At 44.2% G+C, this 22349-nt stretch overlaps 2 long non-coding RNA genes across 2 annotated transcripts; both read left to right on the top strand.

Moving 5' to 3' along the window:
- The first annotated feature begins 544 nt into the window (after positions 1-544).
- LOC129621887 (uncharacterized) lies at positions 545-5235 on the top strand. Its single transcript, XR_008699790.1, has 4 exons — positions 545-687; positions 1706-1822; positions 1921-2372; positions 5047-5235. It is a non-coding gene; the product is annotated as an uncharacterized LOC129621887 (long non-coding RNA).
- A 6284-nt stretch (positions 5236-11519) lies between these two features.
- LOC129621888 (uncharacterized) lies at positions 11520-18756 on the top strand. Its single transcript, XR_008699791.1, has 3 exons — positions 11520-11676; positions 11770-11947; positions 18148-18756. It is a non-coding gene; the product is annotated as an uncharacterized LOC129621888 (long non-coding RNA).
- The last annotated feature ends 3593 nt before the right edge of the window (positions 18757-22349 follow it).

Here is a 22349-nt window from a genome sequence, read left to right as displayed (position 1 = left end):
TTGCCTTCCAGCAGCTTCCTGCTTCTCTGGTTACCTCTGCTTTTCGTGAGAAACATGCTCACACCTTCCTTCCTTCCTGTCCCTTTGAAGGAGGTGGGATGGTCATGGCGGAGGGGAGATGGACCCATTCATCTCTATATCACTCCGGAGTCCAAGCCCAAACGGTCCTTCCCAGAAGCCTCCACCACCCCCAGGAGGGTGAGACTGGGCAGAATTTGCCTGCCCTGCAATTTCCACTCTTTGTAAAGCCAACTCTGTAATTGCCCCTAATCAGCCCTAGAAAGAGATGAGGTTTCCAGAGAAAAAGAAAAATACAGTGAGGATTTCCAAGAAACTAGAATATTACTCTCACCGCCCCCAAGGCAGCTCCTCTCGTGGAGAATGATCTGCAGGGTGTGATCTGGGAGGGGGCCCAGACCCAGGCAAGCAGTGCTGATGCGGTGCCTGAGAGAGGGGTCTCCACCCTGCCAGGAAGAGAGAAGGCTGGGGACGATTGCAGCAGCTGCAGCCTTGGCTGAGAAATCACCACTCTTCCCTAGAGAGCCAAGCCCAAGGGCAGGTCAGGACTAAATGTGCAAGCCAGCCTTGAGTGTAGCCTTCCTTGGGGAGGAAGGCCACGGGGAGGAATGCAGAGCTGAACACAGATTGCCTCAGGCTGCCCTGGAGAAAACTGCCCTGCAACAGACTGTAAGACTTTAGGGAGGGGGAAAGTGAGTTGTTTCAGAGGAATTCTAGAGTCCCACCAAAAAGTCTGCAATGCACGGGGACATAAGGTGATGCAACGTAAATTCAACTAGAGAGCAGTTATTTGGCACAACCCTGGAGGCATCAGCCCCAGGGCGGTCGGAGGGCCACTTTTCTTCCCCAGAATACACTCCATCGGGGAGGACTCTGCCTCTAAAATATCCTCTCAGCTCACTGCTTCTCTTCCCATCACCTCTTCAATACATAATTTTAAGAACTTCTATATAGTTTCCAATAAAAACAATACTTACACACAAAAAATGAATAACCCCCAAGGCAGCTACCCTGAGAGAGACTGACTTAACATTTTGGTATGCCTGCTTCCAGACTTTTGTGTGAGGTTAGTTATGAATAAATATATCCAGATATAATTTAATAGAATTAAAATAGAACTTGTCAATAGCGTCAAGGTTAAGAAATCCTTGACTAGAGACTCCAAGTCAAAGTGAAAATGAAAGTGGCTCAGTTGTGTCCGACTCTTTGCGACCCCATGGACTATACATACAGTCCATGGAATTCTCCAGGCCAGAATACTGGAGTGGGTAGCCTTTCCCTTCTCCAGGGGATCTTCCCAACCCAGGGATCAAACCCAGGTCTCCCGCATTGCAGGCAAATTCTTTACCAGCTGAGCCACCAGGGAAGCCCAAGAATACTGGAGTGGGTAGCCTAGCCCTTCTCCAGGGGATCTTCCTGACCTAAGAATCAAACCAGGGTCTCCTGCATTGCAGGTGGATTCTTTACCAACTGAACTCACATACATTAAAGACCTCTAAGTTAAAAGTGACAAATGGCTGTCCCCAGTGAAACAGGCCATCTTGAGGGTCTATAACATCCATCACAGAAGTGACCAGATGGGATATATTTATGAGATAAGGAAACTACATTCTCCTTCTCCCTAGTCCATATTGCAAACTCTAGAATCAATCACTCAAGTGTAATCATATCTCTTGCTGTGTCTCAGTTGTAACAGACGAGACCTACCTACCTACATCGGAGCGTTCTTATAAAGAAGAAATGAAATAGTAACGGAAGGCTCTGATAACAGGAAATAGCACACATGGGATGCATCAATATAAATGTGAGTTGTTACTGTTGCTATTATTATCATTATCATCATTATCGGTTGTGATATTCTTTTTTATACCATATTCACATTTTTTTTTTCCTGTGCTTCAGCGGCAGTTTACAAAAATGAACACTGCTCTGCTCTCCAATGAAAGCAATAGCATCGAAACCTAAGACGATGTCTGGTTTGAGACCGTTCTCAGCAAACACCCTGACCTTGCCAGCATCTTCCTGCAAGAGGTTAATGCACAGGATGGCTGGGGGCCGGCTCAAATACCGGGAGGGGCGAGGGAAGGTTGTGGAGGTTTCGGCCCAGCCAGCATCACAGCTGTCCTCAATTACCACAAACAGCTGTTGGCAGCTCGACTCATTAGAAATGCAATCCAATCACCTTGGCAATCGGATTCTCTTGCTGGAAACTCAGCAGACAGGAAGATCCTGTGCTCCCAATTCCTGTGGTCAAGTCAGGGAAGGTTCCTCTCCCTGGGGATGAAAAGCCTCCCCAGGCACAGGCTCCGTATGGCGAATCTCCATGGGGATCACAGCAGCGGTTCTCAACCCGGGTAGGTTTTACTCCCCACCAGCTATTTGGCAATGACTCATATCTGTGGCTGTCACAACCAAAAGGGGTCTGCACTTGACCCAGGGGATTGGTCCAGGGGTGCATCAAACATCTACACAGGAGAGCCCCCAAAGCAAAAAAATTATCCAGCCCCAAACGTCAATAGTGCCAAGGTTAAGAAATCCTTGACTAGAGACCCCAAACACATACCTTAAAGACCTTTAAGTTAAAAGTGAGAAACGGCTGTCCCCAGTGAAACAGGCCATCTTGAGGGTCTATAACACCCATCACAGAAAAGAGCAGATAAGATCTATTTATGAGATGAGGAAACTACATTCTCCTGTCCTCTAGGATGGGTGGAGGGGAAAAGGGAGCCAGAGGATATATACTTTCCTAAATAAAGGGCTGCCATCCACAAACTACCCAACTTCTCACCATAGGAAGGACAGTGAGGCTTCTGGGATCTTTCCTATTCAAAACTCTAAAGCCCAATCTCAGGGTATAAAATACTTCCACCTTGCAATGCTTAATTTTATACAGCCAACTGAACCAGTCACAGGGTTCCCATGCATTTAATTAATTGGTATTTCTGGGTATATCTGGGAGGGTATTTCTGGCTGAGATTAACATTTGAATCAGTAGACTAAGAAAAGCAGAATGCCCTCCCCAGTGTGGATGCATGCATGCTCAGTCGTTCAGTCATGTCCGACTCCTTGCGATCCCATGGACTGTAGCCCACCAGGCTCCTCTGTCTTTGGAATTCTCCAGGCAAGAATACTGAAGTGAGCTGCCATTTCCTACTCCAAGGTTCCTTCCCCAACCCAAGGATCAAACCTTCGTCACCTGTGTCTCTTGCATGGGCACTAAATGCAATGATAGTAAAAAATCCTACTGTGCCACCTGGGAAGACCATCCCCAGTGTGGATGGGCCTCATCCAACCTGGCAAAGGCCTCAACAGAGCAAGATGGTGGAATAAGAGAGAATTCTGTCTCTCTGCCTGACTGTCTTCGACCTGGGACACTGGTCTTCCCCTGCCTTCACATTCAGACTCAGACTAGACTCAGACTAGAACTTACACCATCAGCTCTCCTGGGTCTCCAGTTTGCTGACTACAGATCTTAGGACTTCTCAGCCCCCGTAAACAATGAGGCAGTTTCTTATAATAAGTCTATTTCTGTGGAAATCCAGACTAATACACTCTTCAAGCTACAAGCTTTGTTCTCATTCTTTACAACTCAGCTCAACCTCCTCGGCCAGCCTTTCCCTGAGTCCCTAACCTCAGCTCTGTCTTATCCTCTGTCTCACTTCCACTTCCCCTCCAGTTTCTTTCTCCAGTTGTAATGCAAGCAGGGAGTTTGACTCTCTTGGTCAGTATTGTACCCCCACAACTTAGCACAATGCCTCATCTACAGTAAACAGTTGATAAACATTTGCTGAATGAGTGCTGATGGAATATCTGGATAGGACACAGATACACAGAAGCCTAGTGCATAAGCTCTTGTGGAGACTGAGCTATGAATTTATTCATTTATTCACCTTTCACTGTGCTAAGGGTGCCCAGTTGAAGGAATTTCCTGTGTACTGAGAATTACCATTTGCCAAGTGTTTTAATCTCACTGTAGATCTCTGAGATAGATACTATTAGACCCATTTCACAGATGAGGAAACTGAGGCTCAAGAAAGTTAAGGCAGCTCCATGCATCATCAAGCTGGGAAGGAATAGAAAGGGAACTCAAATCTAGCTTTGACTTGAGAATTCTCTGCTCTTATTACTATACATGGTATACAAACGTCTAGAAAGATTACGGCCCCTGTTTCCAAGAAACTCACAATGAGCTAAAGAATCAGGAAATACATTATTAAAACCAATGGAATATATTTCCAAAATAGGTTAAGGTGTTCTCATAGCATGTGTTCTATGGTGTCATCTCAACAGTCTCGAAATTCTGAGAGGACATAGCAGAGTAGAGAAAGGGGTAAGGAAGATGTGCCTGGGGCAGCCGGGTGAGGGCATGCGCACTGAAGTCAGCTTGACAGGAGTTTAAATCCCAGCTCCACCACTTAGCTGTGTGAACCAGTCAAGCTATCAATTTATTGACTCTGTGATACCACCTATTCCCAGGTGCACAGTAGTCAAGAATCTGTCTGCCAAGGCTGGAGTCGCAAGGGATGCAGTTTCATTCCCTGGGTTGGGAAGATCCCCTGGAGAAGGAAATGGCAACCCATTGCAGAATTCTTGCCTGGGAAATTCCAAGGACAGAAGGAGTCTGGTGGGCTACAGTCCATGGGGTTGCAAAGAGTTGGACATGACTGAACACACACACTATGTACTGTATAAAGGAACAACCGACTATACACAACGCAGAGGGTGTGGCTTACAAGAGGCCTCCTTAATTTAGAAATATTTAAATATAAGAAACCATGCAGAGACTTTCCTGGTGGTCCAGTGGCTAAGACACCATGCTCCCAAGGCAGGGGGCCTGGGTTCAATCCCTGGTCAAAGAACTAGATCCCACATGCCGCAATTAAAAGACCCTGCATGCTGCAATGAAGATCAAAGATCTCGCATGCTACAGCTAAGACCTCGCGCAGCCAAATAAGTAAACTGAAAAAGAAAAGAAAAGTACACATATTAGAATTATGAAACTCTTTGCTTAATCTCTCTTGGCCTCAGGTTTCTCTATAGCATGGGGATGATAACCCTCAGCCATGGGGTTCACTCACAGATAAGCCCACCCTGACATGAAGCACAGGAAGACTGCAGCCTGCTTCTCTTCCACCCCTGGCTCCATCGTAACCACCTTGGGACTTCATACACCTGCAAGGGGCCACCCCAGACCAAGTCCTGTCCGCATATGCTCCCCCACTGCAATCAGCCGCACCGCGTTCACCCCCTCAGATGGTGAACACAGTGCTTATCTCAGGAGAAGACACCAGGAAAAGAGGCCCATGCCGGCTCTGGAAGTAGACTTAGGAATATCAGAGAGAGGAGGTCCAGGACCCCAGTTATCCAGGGTGGGGACAGGCTCGGGATGAGCAGGCACGCTCAGCCTGAGGACCCTCAATCCATGTGGAGGGGGACAACCCAGGGAGAGCAAGCCGTGGAGCCTCCTTGCCAGGTGCCCAGGGTGGACAGGTCATGATGATCAAATACAATCATAGAAGCAACACACCAAGTTCCAAGACTAGTATGTAGAGATGCCACAAATGACTGTTTTCACACTCTAGTAGAGAAAAGAACTAAACAGAATAATGGATACAGTGTGCGTATGTACTGAGTCACTTCAGTCGTGTCCAGCTCTTTGCCACCCCCTGGGCTGTACAGCCCACCAGGCTCCTCTGTCCACAGGATTCTCCAGGCAAGAATACTGGAGTGGGTTGCCATGCTCTCCTCCAGGGGATCTTCCTGACCCAGGGGTCAAATGTGTGTCTCTTCTGTCTCCTGCACTGGCAAGGGGTTCTCTACCACTGGCGCCACCTGGGAAGACATATGGATACAGCAGCAATTACGCCTACTATGTGCAAGACAGTGAGTTGCATCCTCTCCTTTCACTTTTCATTTAATTAGGAGAACTGAAGATGTGTCTCAAAAGGAAACTGCAATGCAATGCAGGAGATCTGGGTGATTGGAGGTGGGGAGGCCCGAGATGACAGGCCAAGAGGTCGTGTTCACAGGGGAGTCACCTCTGACCCGTCAGCACGGGACTCATGTTAGGAGGATCATTCTGACCAAAGACTTCAAGGGCAGTAGAGAAGGGGACTCAGAGAACTCAAGCGAGAGATGATTACAAAATGAAAGTACAGGATGAAGACCTCAATCGTGGTGGGAATGGAAGGCAAGCAATGGCAGGGAGAGAGATTTTATAGAAGGAACCTTTCAGGGTATGGAAAACAAACAAGGAAAAGTAAATAATCAAGAATGACATTTTTCAGGGGACTGGGAACATGATGATACCACTGGGAGAAATCGGGAAATCATAAGGATATCTGGCGTTCAAGGGAAGAGATGCATTCAGTTAGCTTAAAAATGATGATTCCACACATAGGCATTAGTAGTATTACTCGCTCAGTCATGTCCAACTCTTTGGGACCCCATGGGAAAGAATCCATGGGATTCTCCAGGCAAGAATACTGGAGTGGGCTGCCATTCCCTTTCCAAGAGGATCTTCCAGATCCAGGAATTGAATCCGGAGAGTCTCCTGCACTGCAGGCAGATTCTTTACTGTCTGAGCTACAGAGAGTCCCTATATGCATTAGTATATTTTTATCTTTCTGACTTACTTCACTCTGACAGTCCTCTAGGTCTACCTATATCACTGCAAATGCCCCAGTTTCATTCCTTTTAATGGCTGGGTAATGTTCCACTGGGAATATGTGCCACATCTTCTTTGTCCATTCATTTGTCGATGGACATTTAGGCTGCTTCCCTGTCTTTGATGTCATAAACAGTGCAACGATAGCTAGGGGGAACCTTCCGTATAACACAGGTAGCTCAGCTTGGTGCTCTGTGGTGAACTAGAGAGGTAGCAGCGGGCAGCGGGGAAGGGAGGGTGGGAGGTGCAAAAGGGAGGAGAGATATGTATACATACAGTTGATTCACCTCATTGTACCGCAGAAACTAACATGATATTCTAAAGCAACTATACCTTAATAAAAAATAAGCAAATAAGAAAAATGGAGTTTCTATTACCTAGGTGTTTTAGAGCATCTACTGTGTACTCAGGCCTGTTTATACTTCTCTGTCTCTGCCTCTAGCATCTGTCAGATATTGTCCCCATTGGTGACACCACAGACTTCCCACAACGCAGTGAGACCATCATTTTTGTCTCATACTATCCAACAAGGCATTATTTTTCAGTCTGTCAGGGCACTCAGCTGTTACTCTATGGCCATGAAACTAGTTTTGTTATAATCTAAAATCTAAACTAGGATTTAGGATCCCTACTAATGAAACATATATATTATATAAGCTTGTGTCCACTCTGCCCTTGTACTCACACTTGGAAACTGGATAGTCCAATAGCTATAGTATCGTAAGTCATACTCCTTGAGGCAGCTAAGCGGGACTAGAAAATAAAGTTAATACAACAGTGCCATCTAGCGATGACAAGTATCCCAAAAGGGTCTGCTGCTGCTGCTGCTGCTAAGTCACTTCAGTCGTGTCCAACTCTGTGCGACCCCATAGACAGCAGCCCACCAGGCTCCCCCGTCCCTGGGATTCTCCAGGCAAGAACACTGGAGTGGGTTGCCATTTCCTTCTCCAATGCATGAAAATGAAAAGTGAAAGTGAAGTCACTCAGTCGTGTCCAACTCATAGCGACCCCATGGACTGCAGCCTACCAGGCTCTCCTGCCCATGGGATTTTCCAGGCAAGAGTATTGGAGTGGGTTGTCATTGCCTTCTCCATCAAAAGGGTATGGATCTATCTTAAATTTAAGATTCTTACATTTTACCCAGATAGATCCAGTGCAGAAGAGGGATGGTATTAAATGAAGTTGCATCATGTCATCATCAGCCCTCAGGACATCCCTCCACGTGGTCCGATATTTCCAAATTTAGGGGGAATCTTAATGTAGGCTGTGTAAACAGAATCAAGAAATTAGTAGGAATTGATGGTTTCCACTAGAGTCAAATGTTAAATAACTAGAACCTAACACCAATTAGTGATAAGATTTACAACAGATTCTCACTTCCTGATGCTGCGTTCAGCACCCTCTCTGAGACCTCAGGCAGATGGAAACTCAGACATCACCTCAGACACACACGCAGCTCTGCACTTGGTGTTCAGGTGACCAAGGGCAAAGGAAAACCTCTCTGACGTTCTGTCTCTTCATCTGCAAAATGGCAATGATGATATAACAATACCCACTGCTGGGGAGTACTGTGAGCCCCGCACGTGGAACTTTAGGAAAAGCCTGTAACAAAATCGTTTAGCACACTCCAAGGTGGCTCTTTCTTCATGTCTGCTCCTTCTGCTTATCAGCTCATTTACCAAACGAAAATGAGACACCCAAGTATTCATTTCTCCAAAAAGCCAATATGCAAGCTTTTATTCGATGAATATTGAGGCCCTCCTCTGTGCTGAGCACCGTTCTAGGCTCAGAGTTTTATAAGCAAGGTTCCTTCCTGATGGAACTAACCTATCGCATGAGAGGATCCGGGAAGAAAATAACACAGCATCAGAGAATGATGAGAGACTGCAGTCCATTTTACACGGTGGGGAAGGATAGATTCTCTGAGAACAGAGTCTGACTGAGTTGAGGAAAGGAGAGGGAGAGACACAGAAGCTGAAATGAACACATAGATTCTGTGTTCTCCTAGAAGACGAGGCAATGGTGGCCAGGTTGTGGTCTAATCAAGCGACATGGAAAAAGGGGTGGCAGGGAGCTCTAACTGAAGGCGGTGTTCAGCCCCCCAAGCAAGTCTCCTCTTCCCTCGCTGGGGGCCCCCACACCATCCCCCGCAGCGACCTCTCGGTCACGCATCCAGGAATGCAGTTCCATCTCAGGATGGCCTTTGAGTGAGCTGAATGACAGAAAAATCAGCAAAACTCAAGCTGCCCCTCCAGCTTGCTTCCTCCTCCTCTCCTGTCTCCTTCCGGGATCGTGAAGGCCTGTTCTCAGGTGGCTCAGTGTTCATTCCAGGCAGCAGCATTCTCAGTGATCTAATTGACCTGAGTTGGGGGATATTGCCATCCAAGAGGGCCCGTCTCCACTTCTGATGGGCTCGACACATCACACAGCCAAATCACAGCTGCCTGCAGAGAAGATCTGCCTGCCTAAGTCACTGCTTTCCAAAAATTTTAATTGTTCTCAAAAAAAAAAAAGCGTTAAGCTTCCGTAATTCCACACTTCGGCTGGAAGACACACATTTAAACAGGTTTCTTTTGGAAGGGTTTCTATGTTCTCAATATCTTAATAAGAATTGTGAATTTCCCATACCAGAACATGCTATATTTCACAAAATCATTTGGCAGCAAAACCTCTTGCTACACAGATTTTCTCTTGGAAATACACTTCGAGAAAGGCGACTTTCATGTAGGTCTGAGGCCGACGCTTATGGCGGACTTTGCTGGAATCGTCAAGAGGCTTCGTGAAGCTTTTCTGAATCCATCCGAGTTCCCCTTCTCTCACTTCCACACGCCACTGACCAATCCTCCCCATCTTCTCTCTCACACGACTCCCTGTCACTGTTTCTGTCACAGCCTCTCTCACATTTTGGTGCCCTTAATTGATTTTATGCTTGTCTCTTTTTACTTTATTGTAGGCCCCTTTCAGTCAGGAAACTGGCTTAATGTACAAGCTCCCCAGGAAACTCACAGAAATCTTGGTGCTCGCACAAAGTCTGGAACATAGCACTTGTGCCCTGCAGGCAGGGAGGGAGAGAGGCGGGAGGAAGACAGCAGCGTGGACCCTGAATAGAAAGATCCTTGTCCCAGTTCCAGTGCAGAGACACAAAAGACGAAGGTTCGATCCCCGGGTCAGGAAGATCCCTTGGAGTAGGAAATGGCAACCTGTTCCAGTATTCTTGCCTGGAAAATTCCATGGACAGAGAAGCCTGGTGGGCTACAGCCCATGGGTCACAAAGAGTCAGACACAACTGAGCAAATCAGCATGGGCACATGCATGTGCACACACACACAGTCCCAGTTCCATAGTTGGCCTTTGGGTCTATGACAACTCTCTGAGCTTCATTTCCTCCTGAACCCAAACAAGGCTGAAAGCATTTGCTGGCTTCTTCCTGAGAGTGATGGATATCTCTAATGAGTTGAAGGCAAACTCCACTTGAAAGTGGAAAGTCCTAGACCAACATAACATAGCATCGTCCCTAGTATCTGGCCGACACACCCCCTTTACGTCTTCTCCAAATGGGCAAGGCTACCATGCCCGCAATGAGATGGCCTGTTCTGCCCTGCATGGACTTTTAACTGGAAATATCCCAGTCTCAAAAATAATGCTTCTTCCTAAATCATACTGCTTGACATTTCTGTAATGTAGGCAGAGGTTTCCATCCACATTCAATATAAATATAATTTAAAATACTTTAAGAGTACACATTATCGGTTCCCTTCCTGAAAGGAATTTCAAAAATGAAGAATTCTGGGTCTTGAATGGAGAAGGAACTGGCAACCCACTCCGGTATTCTTGCCTGGAGAATCCCATGGACAGAAGAGCCTGGCGAGCCCCAGTCCATGGGGTCACAAAGAGTCAGACATGATTGAGTGACTGACACTTGGGCCTTGAAAATGAGGTTAAAAGAATTCTATGCATAGTTTTTAAAACAAAACTAAGTTGGGAGCCACAAAGGAAAATGCCACCTTCTTCAGAATTTTATTTAGGGAAATAATCAGATTAAACTATGCTTTACTGAATACCTACTGAACAGGAAATACACCTAACAGCTTAAAACAAACTACAAACATATACATACTATCAGATTGGAAAACCAGACACCAGATCTAAGCCTGAATTCAACTTAAAAAATAAAATTTTTAAAAATAAATAAATTTATATTAAAAAAAAAAACTAATAACGGAGGGATTTTTGTGTGGGACCATAAATAGGGTACTGACTTGGCAAAGCCACTCTAGAATTGAGGCTGTGGCTCATTATCTGATTATCTAAATGCAAGTCACTTTTGTCATTATTCTTACTGTTCATAAATTCTACCCAGTTTGGATGAGGCCATCAACAGGTTAATGTGAATTCGGGTTTTGAAAGAGAAGACGAGACAGCAGTCAGCATCAAGGGGCACGGATTTCTCCCAATTATTTCCACACCTATTGCTGCCAGGTTTAATCTCCTTCTCCGGGCCTACCCGTCAGTTCGCACGGGGGAAGAATGCTAGCTAATGCTGCTCAACAGAGAGTGTAGGTCCAATTTAAATAATTAGAAGCCTATTTCATTTCTTCTCTCCCTCTTATAAACGCACCTGAAAGGAATGTGCAAGCCGAGCTCCAAGTCTTTAACTTGCCGGGGATGACGTATGAGTTTCCTTAAAGCCCCTTTCCTTACCAGCCCTGCTCTGTCTGGAAATAATTTAGAGCTATTGGATGATAATCAATAAGCAAGGGTCATCTCTATTGCCAGACTCAAATGTCTCTGATCTAGCAAATCATCAATTACTGCTGCCTATATTAGCCTTCCCGTTAGCCGTGTGACCCGAACGGGTCCTCTTATTCTTCAAGTAGACGAGGACAGGAGCTGCAGAGCAGTTTTCTGCTGATGAAATAAGGCTGCAGTGTGCTTGGGTTGGGGCCTGTCTCCAGCTTCTCTGCAGAGGACTTCACTCCTCTCCTTGAGTGGTGAGAAATCTCTTTCCATTTGGCAAAGTCCTGAGGCATCATTTTGTGACTTGACTTCGGGCCATTCATATTCATCCCTTTCTTTGATTGCAGGCCTGTGAGTGCCAGGCTTGTCAGGCTCTCGAGACTCGAATGTATGGCAGGCGAGTCTCTGACCCGAGGATCTTCATTTGTAACAAGTGGTTTGAACTACACTTGGAGCCCTAACTGGGACAGTGATGCACATAGGGGACTTTGCTCCAGGAATCTGCATTTTTAGCAAACTACCCAGGTAATTCTTTCGCCCATGGAGGTTTGAGAACCTCTAATCTGGAAAGGATATAACAAGTAAATAACTTGGGATATAACAAGTTGAGTTAGGCTATTAAGGAAGAATGAAATAGAGGCTGAACAAAACTACTAGCAACTTGCTGTAGAACAGGAGAGAAGAGGAAAGGGGATCAGAAATTCACGGAATGTCCTTTAAGCTGCCTGTGAAGGCAACTAGAAGGTGATGGTTGAGAACAGGAAGGATGACATTCCAGGCTAAAGGAACAGCCTGGGCAAAAGCTCATAGAAATAAGAGGACGGAGTTTATTTGGGAATCTGGAAATAATCCAATGAATTAGGATGTGAGGTATACAATAAGGTGGTGGGAATTAAAACTGACAAGGAAGTAGGAGTCCATCACAAAGTATTTGAATACAGTCCTTCAGAGAGACAGGGCAAGGATCTGGTCTAAAAATTAAGAGCAAATTTAAATAATCACAAATCACAGAGGGATAGAAAGAACAAAGGCTGAAATTACGCAATATTCAAAATCCCTTTACCAGGGCTTCCCTAGTGATCCAGGGTATATGCTCCCAATGCAGGGGGCCAGAGTTCAACCCCTGGTCGGGGAACTAGACGCACATGCCACAACTAAGAGCTTGCATGCAACAACTGGAAGATCGCATGTGCCACATCTAGCACCTGGCACAACCACATAAACATTTTTTTTAAATACCTTTATCCATTGCCTTCAGTTCAGTTGCTCAATCGTGTCCCACTCTTTGCAACCCCATGGACTGCAGCACACCAGGCTTCCCTGTCCAACTCCCATAGCCTACTCAAACTCATGTCCATCGAGTTGGTGATGCCATCCAACCATCTCACCCTCGGTTGTCCCCTTCTCCTCCCACCTTCAATCTTTCCCAGCATCAGGATCTTCTCCAATGAGTCAGTTCTTCACATCAGGTGGCCAAAGTATTGGAGCTTCAGCTTCAGCATCAGTCCTTCCAATGAATATTCACAACTGATTTCCTTTCATATTTATTCAATTCCATATTAACTGTATGCCTATTATGGGCCTGATACAAGAGGAGGCTCTGGAGAAATCATGCTAAACAATCCAAACATGGCCTCCCTTCCGTACGGCTTACAGTTTGGCATTTACTAAGTGGCAGGCACAAAAACCAAAATGGCACCTCCAGGAATGTACAGTGTAAAAGAGGATTAAGTCTAACACACACACACACACACACACATTTACACATGTCACAATAAACCACAAGAAAGGAATGAAATGTTAGAGGACTACGTGATCTGACTTTTTGTGATCCTATGGACTGTAGTCCTTGGAATTCTCCAGGCCAGAATACTGGAGTGGGTAGCCTTTCCCTTCTCCAGGGGATCTTCCCAAGCCAGGAATCAAACCCAGGTCTCCCACATTGTTGGCAAATTCTTTACCAGCTGAGCCACAAGGGAAGCCCGAGAATACTGGAGTGGGTAGCCTATCCTTCTCCAGTGGATCTTCCCCACCCAGAGATCGAACCAGGGTCTCCTGCATTGCAGGTGGATTCTTTACCAACTGAGCTATGAATGTCTCAGGAATTATGATGATAGCTTTAATTACATGGTTAAGGCAATGGCTGTTGAGTTTCTCTCCTATAAGTTTCTTCTTTTGTAGTTGAAAAAGACCTTGGGAGAGATATTTTGAGACTATGCTATTATATTGTTTCTCTTCAATGTTTGCCCACCAACTTGAGCGTTTTCACAGACCTTCCTTGCAACAAATACTACTGCAGTATTGCCGAGTAGTAACCTGGTATTTCCCTCATTCCTTCCAGCATATATTAATTAGAATTCTCCTCACAAAAAGAACGGTCTCTTCTCCTCATTTACTTATCCAATTATTTATATCAGGGTGGACACCTGAATATTTATTTTATTCTTTGAGTCATAATCCAATATTACTGTTACTTATGTTGCTCAAATCATCAGCTTTTGCCACTGGGAGCTCTATTAGGTGGGTTCCTGTTGCCTTTTGACATCACTTCATCCTTCTAATTAATTTGTTATTACTTCTTTGCTTTCTGATACTAGAAGATGCCCCAGGCTCATCTAATGTTTCCTTTATCCAGCCTTAAAATCAGTCATTTCTGCTCCAAGGAGTCTTGATTCCTTTTAGCAAAACTGAGATTTAGAAACCAACATCTAAGCCCTAAGCATGCTCACTGCTACCAGAGCATCATTATTCCTTGGCCTTCTAAAGATGTTCATACTGATCCTTCCAATTCCAACACCACAAAGATGATTCTAACTTTCCCATTTTTCTTAGTAGCAATCGTATTCTCCAACAGTGAAAAGCTCTCATCATTAACAATATACTCACTTAACCTTAGTATAAACATAAAGCAATTAGTTACAGAAGTACAACACTTGTATACAGTCCTTTCCTCTCTAAGCTTACAGCTTCCTGTCAAAATGCTTTTTTCCAGAGTTACCTAGGTTATTTTTTGCCCAAACCCTTCGGAATGGCTATGTTATTAATTTGTAATAAATTAGGTTTACCTCCTATTATGTGTATTCCACTTCTGTCCACCAGCATTTTGGTTGACTATATACATGTATTATTTTCATTCTTTTAATCCATTTAGAGATACAGACCTCTTTGCTGAGCACCTACCATGTTCCAGGAGCAGTGTGGGTATTTTTATTATTTAAGACCATAAAAACATGATATGCCATTTTAGAGATTAATATCTAGGCCATGAAATTTTACATCAAGATGAGAAACCAATTAACCTTATCCACCAAAAGATGGTGCCTCCTGTCTCTACTCTTATCCTTTTCTTAATAGTTTACCAACTTTATGGACCTATAGATTCTGTTGGCCTTTATTTCCATAACCTAAAAATACATTAGAAATAATGAAGCAAGTACAGCTGTTTCTCAGGGAACGTTAATGGAATGTCACCTGCTTGGGTTTTTCTAATTAGCTATCACTATTGATAACTCACCCTCTAAAATGAAAACATGGGAATATATGTGTGAATACAAACAAAGGCCCACAGAGCACCCTGGAGGACTCCTAGCAATCTCTATTTGGGCCTTTAGAAGGCACGACTGTCCCTCAGTGTTTACAGGAACCTCCTGAAAGGCAACCACGTGTAGGTCATTGGCCTCACCTGAAGGAAGGTCCCGTTCTCACACCATTCCTAAATCAGGAAAAGAGTATAGTGGATAAAAGCCTTTCCCAATGGCTCAGTGGTATAGAATCCGCCTGCAAGGCAGGAGCTACAGGAGATAACAGGTTTGATCCCTGGGTCAGGAAGATTCCCCTGGAGGAGGGCATGGCAACCCACTCTAGAGGAGCCTGGCAGGCTACAGTCCACGGGGTCACAAAGAGTCAGACACGACTGAAGCATCTTAGCACACACACGCGCATAATGGATAATAGTGCAGTTTCCGGAGTCAAAAGACCTATGTGCTCTTAGGCAAATCTCTTCCTGTCTCTGAGTTACAATTTCCTCACTTGTATGGAAGGATAAATTATATGTATAATTTATATGCATGTGTGTGCAACTTACATACATAAATACATACCATTTATATTCCCAAAATAAATTTCCAGGCCCAAGATGGAGCCACTCCTGACCAAGGTGTCACATCAGCAAAGTAAACCTCAGAAAGCTTTCATGTCCTGTAGATTTTCCACCTAACCAGAAACTCAGTAGGTCCAATCAACCAACCCCCAAAAACCAACCCAACTCTGGGCCTTCGTGCCCCAAAGAAGGTTAACTCTGTGGCCCCAGCCAATCAGATATTTTCTTTTTTTGTCTCCCTTGTTCCTCACCTTGTAAAAGCTCCCTGTCTTCCACTGCATTTTGCAGTTCACCAAAAGAAGACTGTCCACTATGTGAAATGCTATATAAAGTCTGTCTATCATCTAAATTGTATCACTAAATTATCTTTTTAAAATACATTTAACTGTGTTATATAATATCTATTTTGTTTATCCCTATTTACAAATAAGTAAATGGAATTGTGAAATTAAATGAAATTCAGTGTCAAACTCTTTTGCTTTAAACACATATAAAGTACTCAGAAAATATCAGCTATTATTAGTACTATTATTGTTTTATGCAAAAGATAAATAACAGCAGTACCCAGCAAAAAGATCAGATAAACAGTGAAGACAAGGCAGAGAAAGAGAACAAACATTTACTTATAATAATGCCAAAAAATGTTCAAAGTATCATACAACTGTGCTCATTTCACATGCTAGTAAGGTTATGCTCAAAATCCTTCAAGTTAGGATTCAGCAGTATGTGAACCGAGAACTTCCAGATGTACAAGCTGGGTTTCAAAGAGGCAGAGGAACCATATCAAATTGCCTATGTTCGCTGGATCATACAGAAAACAAGGGAATTCCAGAATAACATCTACTTCCGTTTCATTGACTATGCTATAAATCCTTTCACTATGTGGATCACAAAAAATTAAAATTCTTAAGAGAGGGGAATACCAGACCACCTTACCTGTCTCCTGAGAAACCCGTGTGCAGGTCAAGAAGCAACAATTAGACCCAGACATGGAACAACTGACTGGTTCCAAACTGGGAAAGGAGTATGTCAAGACTGTATATTGTCACCCTGCTTACTTAACCTATATGCAGGGTACATCATGCAAAAGGCTGGGCTGGATGAATCAAAAGCAGGAATCAAGATTGACAAGAGAAATATCAACAACCTCAGATATTCAGATGATACCACTCTAATGGCAGAAAGTAAAGAGGAACTAAAGAGCTCCTTAATGAAGGTGAAAGAGGAGAATGAAAAGCTGACTTGAAACTCAACATTCAAAAAACTAAGATCATGACATCAGGGTTCCATTACTTCATGGCAAATAGAAGGGGGAAAGGTGGAAATAGTGACATATTTTATTTTGGGGGCTCCAAAATCACTGTGGTTGGTGATTTCAGCCATGAATTTAAAAGATGCTTGCTCCCTGGAAGGAAAGCTATGACAAATGTAGACAGCATATTAAAAAGCAGAGACATCACTTTGCTGACAAAGTTCCAGGTAGTCAAAGCTATGGATTTTCCAGTAGTCATGTATAGATATGAGAGCTGGACCATAAAGAATGCTGAGTGCTGAAGAATTATTGCTATCAAACTGTGACGCTGGAGAAGACTCCTGGCAGTTCCTTGGACTGCAAGATCAATCCAGTCAGTCCTAAAGGAAATCAACCCTGAATATTCACTGGAAGGACTGATGCTGAAGCTGAAGCTCCAATACTTTGGCCACCTGATGTGAAGAGTTGACTCATGGTAAAAGACCTTGATGATGGGAAAGATTGAAGACAAAAGGAGAAGGGGTTGACAGGATGAGATGGTTAAATTGTGTCACCGACTCAAAGGACATGAATTTGAGCAAACTGTGGGAGGTAATGGAGGATAGAGGGGCCTGGTGTGCTGCAGTCCATGGTGTCTCAAAGAGTTGAACACGACTCAGTGAATGGACAACAACAATATAATAACAATAATCTAATCCTAACAGTAACTCATGGCGTGGCATCCATGCTCATTTGTGTCTGACTCTTTGGGACCCCCATACACTGTAGCCCACCAGGCTCCTCTGTCCATGGGATTTCTCAGGCAAGAATACTGGAGTGGGTTGCCATTTCCTACTCCAGGGGATCCTCCCAACCAGGAATCAAATCCCTATCTCCTGCACGGGAGTCAGGTTCTTTACCACTGAGCCACCTGGGAAGCCTAGGAAACTAATACATCCACCCAGTCACCTAAGATCCACCAAAAATTGCTCAAATGTCCGTAGATGTCCTTGTGTCTCCACAAACAAACTGAAAAATTTCCTAACACTTAGAGGCACCAAAAGGACAATAGAAGGAAAGTAACTGTGTGCAAGGGGCTCAGTCAGACAAACATGAGAACCTGGGATCTTCCAGGGGCCTATGGAACCTGTCAGCAGGAAGGAATCCAGGCCAGCCTTCCAAATGCATCTTCTCACCACTTCATTTTCTCTCCATTCAGGGCAGCGGTAGACATGACTTTAATCCTTAGTACCAAAAACGTTAAGAGCACGAACTCTCCCGTGAAGGCATTAAAGTTGTGCTGTCTTCCCTCCTTCCAGTGGTCTCTGTGCAGGGCCCATTTTTCATAGCTTCTCCATCTTTCTTGTACTTCTGCTTCCTCCTCTTTTCACCCAGACAGATGGAGAAGCAGCCCAACCTCTGAGAAGCTCGTCTTACTCCCCTCCAGGCAACATCTGCTTCCACCAAACAGCCCTGCGAATGTCAGCTTCAGACCCATACATCTTCAAGTGAAGTTGGTCCCGAACCAGAAGTCACAGCTGAGTCACCAGCAGCAACGCAGGGACCAAAGATACTCTGGCCACCCCTTGGCTTTTCCAACCCTCAGGACTGCCTGAGTATCTCTGTGAAAAGTCAGGGTTCAAGTAAATGTAATGATAAACACTTCCTAGCCACACCACCACAAGCCCCTGCTGTACCCAGTCATGATTGTAGAATTCCTTCCCCACTGTGATTAAAAGATATCTTCCCTCCTTTACAAACCTGATTTGCAGACTAAAAAACTATTTCCCAAATATTTTCTACAAATTTCAAGCGATATACGGACTCCTAAGGGATGAATTTGTTGTTGTTGTTTCCTCTAAAACCAGTTATATGTTGATTTAATCACTTTCTTTCTGAATACTCCACCAAAATATAATTCCTGCAAAAAGACGGTGATCTGAGCTAACCTAATAGTGGTTAGAGCATAAGGCCAAGGTCATCCCAATGACTCTGGCATTGTCTGTATTTTAAGTGTCTCTCCTCCTTTTTAACCCTTGGTCACAGGTGAAAATACCAACAAGCATGGAGAACCCAGTGGGGAAGAATAATTCTAACAGCTCTGTCATCTGAAATGCTGCCTTCTGTTAATACTTCACAGAAATGTTCCAGACCAAATGTCGCTACCTATGTGGTCCTTGAGCTTTTGTGCACATTCCAATCACCTTAGAAACTTTTAAAAATCCTGATAACAGTTCTATAAGGATACCTGGACATGGGATTCAAGCATCCATATTGAAATAAAGATTTCAATATGCAGCAAAGTCTGGGATAGACAATGGTTACCCAAACAACCAAAGATTCAGAACCTACCATGGCTCTAAGACTCTGTGGAATAAAAATGATTATCTCTTCCTCCCTATCATAGATTTTCAAAGACAAGGAGTTTTGAAATTCTTAGAGAAAGATATATGGAAATGCAGATGATTATTATTGCAAGTTGGCAGGTGTTTGGGACATACATTTGATTCTCTTTAATCATTCAAATGAGACCAAATGTCCCAGAGATGTGGAGTCAGCCCATCATTATACCTAATGATGGCACTGAGGATCCAAACACAGGTGCTGAGAGCAGCAACAAGATCGATCTTCGAGGTTCCTTCCACCGTGGGGACACCCTTCAACTGCACCCTACAGGCACCCCACAGTCTAGGATCAGCCACTGTTCACTTTTGGCTCAGCAACATGTATTGCAGAGAAAATGGTCTTTTCTTCACTGAACACTGAGTATAAAAGGGAAAAGAAATGACCGTCTTATCCCAGGCACATCTAGCCTCGTCATACAAAAATGAGGATTTAATATTAATCCACTCATCTGACAGTAACGGAACATCAAATGTCCCCCAATCTAATGGCAAAGTCTGGAACCACTGATATACCACACAGTAACCTCCTGAGTCTTGTTTTTCCTTTAGCAGTAACTAGAGCAATAAAAGGTTGGAAGGAGAGTATAAATATTTAAAGGCCAAAATAAATCTTTAAATGTTGAACAACCAGGTTATGTGATGGGTAAACTGGAGACTTGTCTCGAGATGGCAGCTCGTGGAATAATGACAGAGCAAAACCTTGGTCGTCCCTTCCCCCTCAGTACAGCATTAGTGGACGTCAGCGTTGCAATAGCTTAACTGGCGAGAGCCAGCAGATGGTGTTTTTATGGCCCTATATAAACAGCATTAAGTCATTTTAACTCTTGCCCCATAACTCAGGTTTCCAATCCAGGCTGCTGTTGTCCACCTCTCTCATCTTCTGAAATGCTCATGAGGAAGAGTCCTAACATTTATGAAGCTCATATTATGTGCTAGATATTTTTCATCTGGATTTGCTTACCTCTGTTTACAGAGAACAGCTACTAGGGGCAGAGCCAAGATGAGAACTGATTGTCTGACTTTATGGCTGGGACCCCTCCCACTATCCTCCTATCATTCTGGACCTCTGTTTTTTCACTGATTGAACGCATGGTAGAAGGAACGACCGAAAACTGCTAAGTGATTATCCTCTTAGTCCATGACCGTTGTTGCTTAGTCGCTCAGTCGTGTCTGACTCTTTTGTGACCCCATGGACTGTAGCCCGCCAGGCTCCTCTGTCTGTGGGATTTCCCAGGCAAGAATACTAGAGTAGAGTAGGTTACCATTTCCTTCCCCAGGGGATCTTTCCAACCTAGGGATCGAACTCACGTCTTCAGGTCTCCTGCATTGCAGATGGATTCTTTACCACTGAGCCACCAAGGAAGCCCCTGACCAAGAGCATCCACATCACCATGGCTTGTTCCTATCTGAAACTATGACTACTTTGAGCCTCTCACGTGTTATTTGGTATATTGGTTTTTCAATTTTATACTTGTAAGAAATAAGAGTCTCTTCAGATATGAGACTTTCCTATTGACTTCTTCAATCCAATTTTGCTATGCATTGATTAAACTCCTCTTTAAGCTTTCAGCATTTTAAAACACAGTTTTCAAATGGTAAAGTCATGACTTTCACTCAGAATCATATATGTCAAAGATTTATTCAACTCATTAATTAATGAGTGACTAAGTGAGATATATAGTTAATTTAATAAATGGATGTTAAGAAAAGTTTGCTGGCTTACATACAAAATTGACTAATGCCTTACAGGGCAATAACCCATAACCTCTGAGGTGACCCCTTCCAACAGAAAGGTATTATTTGCATCTCTACCGGGAAGAAATTGACAGGTTAACCTATGTTCATAAAGAGTTGCAAAACAGAACAGTCAATAGAAAATCAACCCCAAACCTGGGCTTAAACACACTGTAATGCTTTTGCTTATTTCCAAGCTTTCGGTTAACTTTCTGACAGTGTTTAAGACACTGAAGTAGAAGAGGTACATATATACAGTGACTGAAAAAAAGTGAAAAGTGAAAAGTGAAAGTGACTAGGAAGATTTCATCACTGTCTGTGAGGCCCCTGTTCAGTCACCCAGTCATGTCTGACTCTTTACCAGCCCATGGACCCCAGCAGGCCAGGCCTCCCTGTCCCTCACCATCTTCTGAAGTTTGCCCACGTTCATCTCCATTACATCAACCATCTCATCCTCTGACTCCCTCTTCTTCTGCCCTCCATCTTTCCCGGCTTTGAGGACTTACAATGAGCCAGCTGTTCGCATCAGATGACCAAAATACTGGAGTTTCAGTTTCAGCATCAGTCCTTCCAACAAGTATTCAGGGTTGATTTCCCTTAAAACAGGGCTTCCCTGATGGCTCAGGTGCTAAAGAATCTGCCTGCAATGCAGGAGACCCTGGTTCAATTCCTGGGTCAGGAAGATCTTCTGGAGAAAGGATAGGCTACCCACTCCAGTATTCTTGGGCTTCCCTATGGCTCAGCTGGTGAAGAATCTGCCTGCAGTGTGGGAGACCTGGGTTCAATCCCTGGGTTGGGAAGATCCCCTGGAAAAAGGAAAGGCTACGCACTCCAGTACTCTGGCCTGGAGGTGGACTGTATAGTCCATGGGGTCACAAAGAGTCAGACATGACTGAGCGACTTTCACTCACTCACTCACTTCCCTTAAGATTTTTAAACTCCTGCCCAAGCTGCAGCCAGACCAATTAAAATCAGTTTCTCCAAAGGTGGGACCTGAACATCAGTAGTTTGAGAAGCTTCCTAAGTGATTTCAATGAACAGCCAGGGCTACTCAACTGTGGCCCATGGCCTGGCAAAAGGATTTCAGAGGATTTCAGAGCCCCTTTCCCCATCTTCTCAGATAGAATCTGCACACCAACAAGATCCCAGGAGATTTCCTGCACGTGAAAACCTGAGATGCTATGAGATATTCTGTGGCCATTCCCCCCATCCCTGACTTAAACAACTGCTGCATGTTCTCAATATGACGCAGTTCCAGGTCCCTCCTCTTCAGAGTCAGTGATTCAGAGATAGAGTCAATAGTAGATGGGATTGAACAAGGGATCCTTGACATTCTTTCAGAAGTTTGGGAGATGCTGACCGCAGTTTCTCATTTGTAGGTTGGCTGACAGCCTTGACTATTGGACTGAAGGAAGTTTTGCTTGATCTGACAGGGGTTCTCAACTCGAACTACACATA

Source organism: Bubalus kerabau, chromosome 10, assembly GCF_029407905.1.
Source record: "Bubalus kerabau isolate K-KA32 ecotype Philippines breed swamp buffalo chromosome 10, PCC_UOA_SB_1v2, whole genome shotgun sequence".
NCBI classification, from domain to species: domain Eukaryota; kingdom Metazoa; phylum Chordata; class Mammalia; order Artiodactyla; family Bovidae; genus Bubalus; species Bubalus kerabau.
This window is presented reverse-complemented; position numbering and strand designations above follow the sequence as displayed.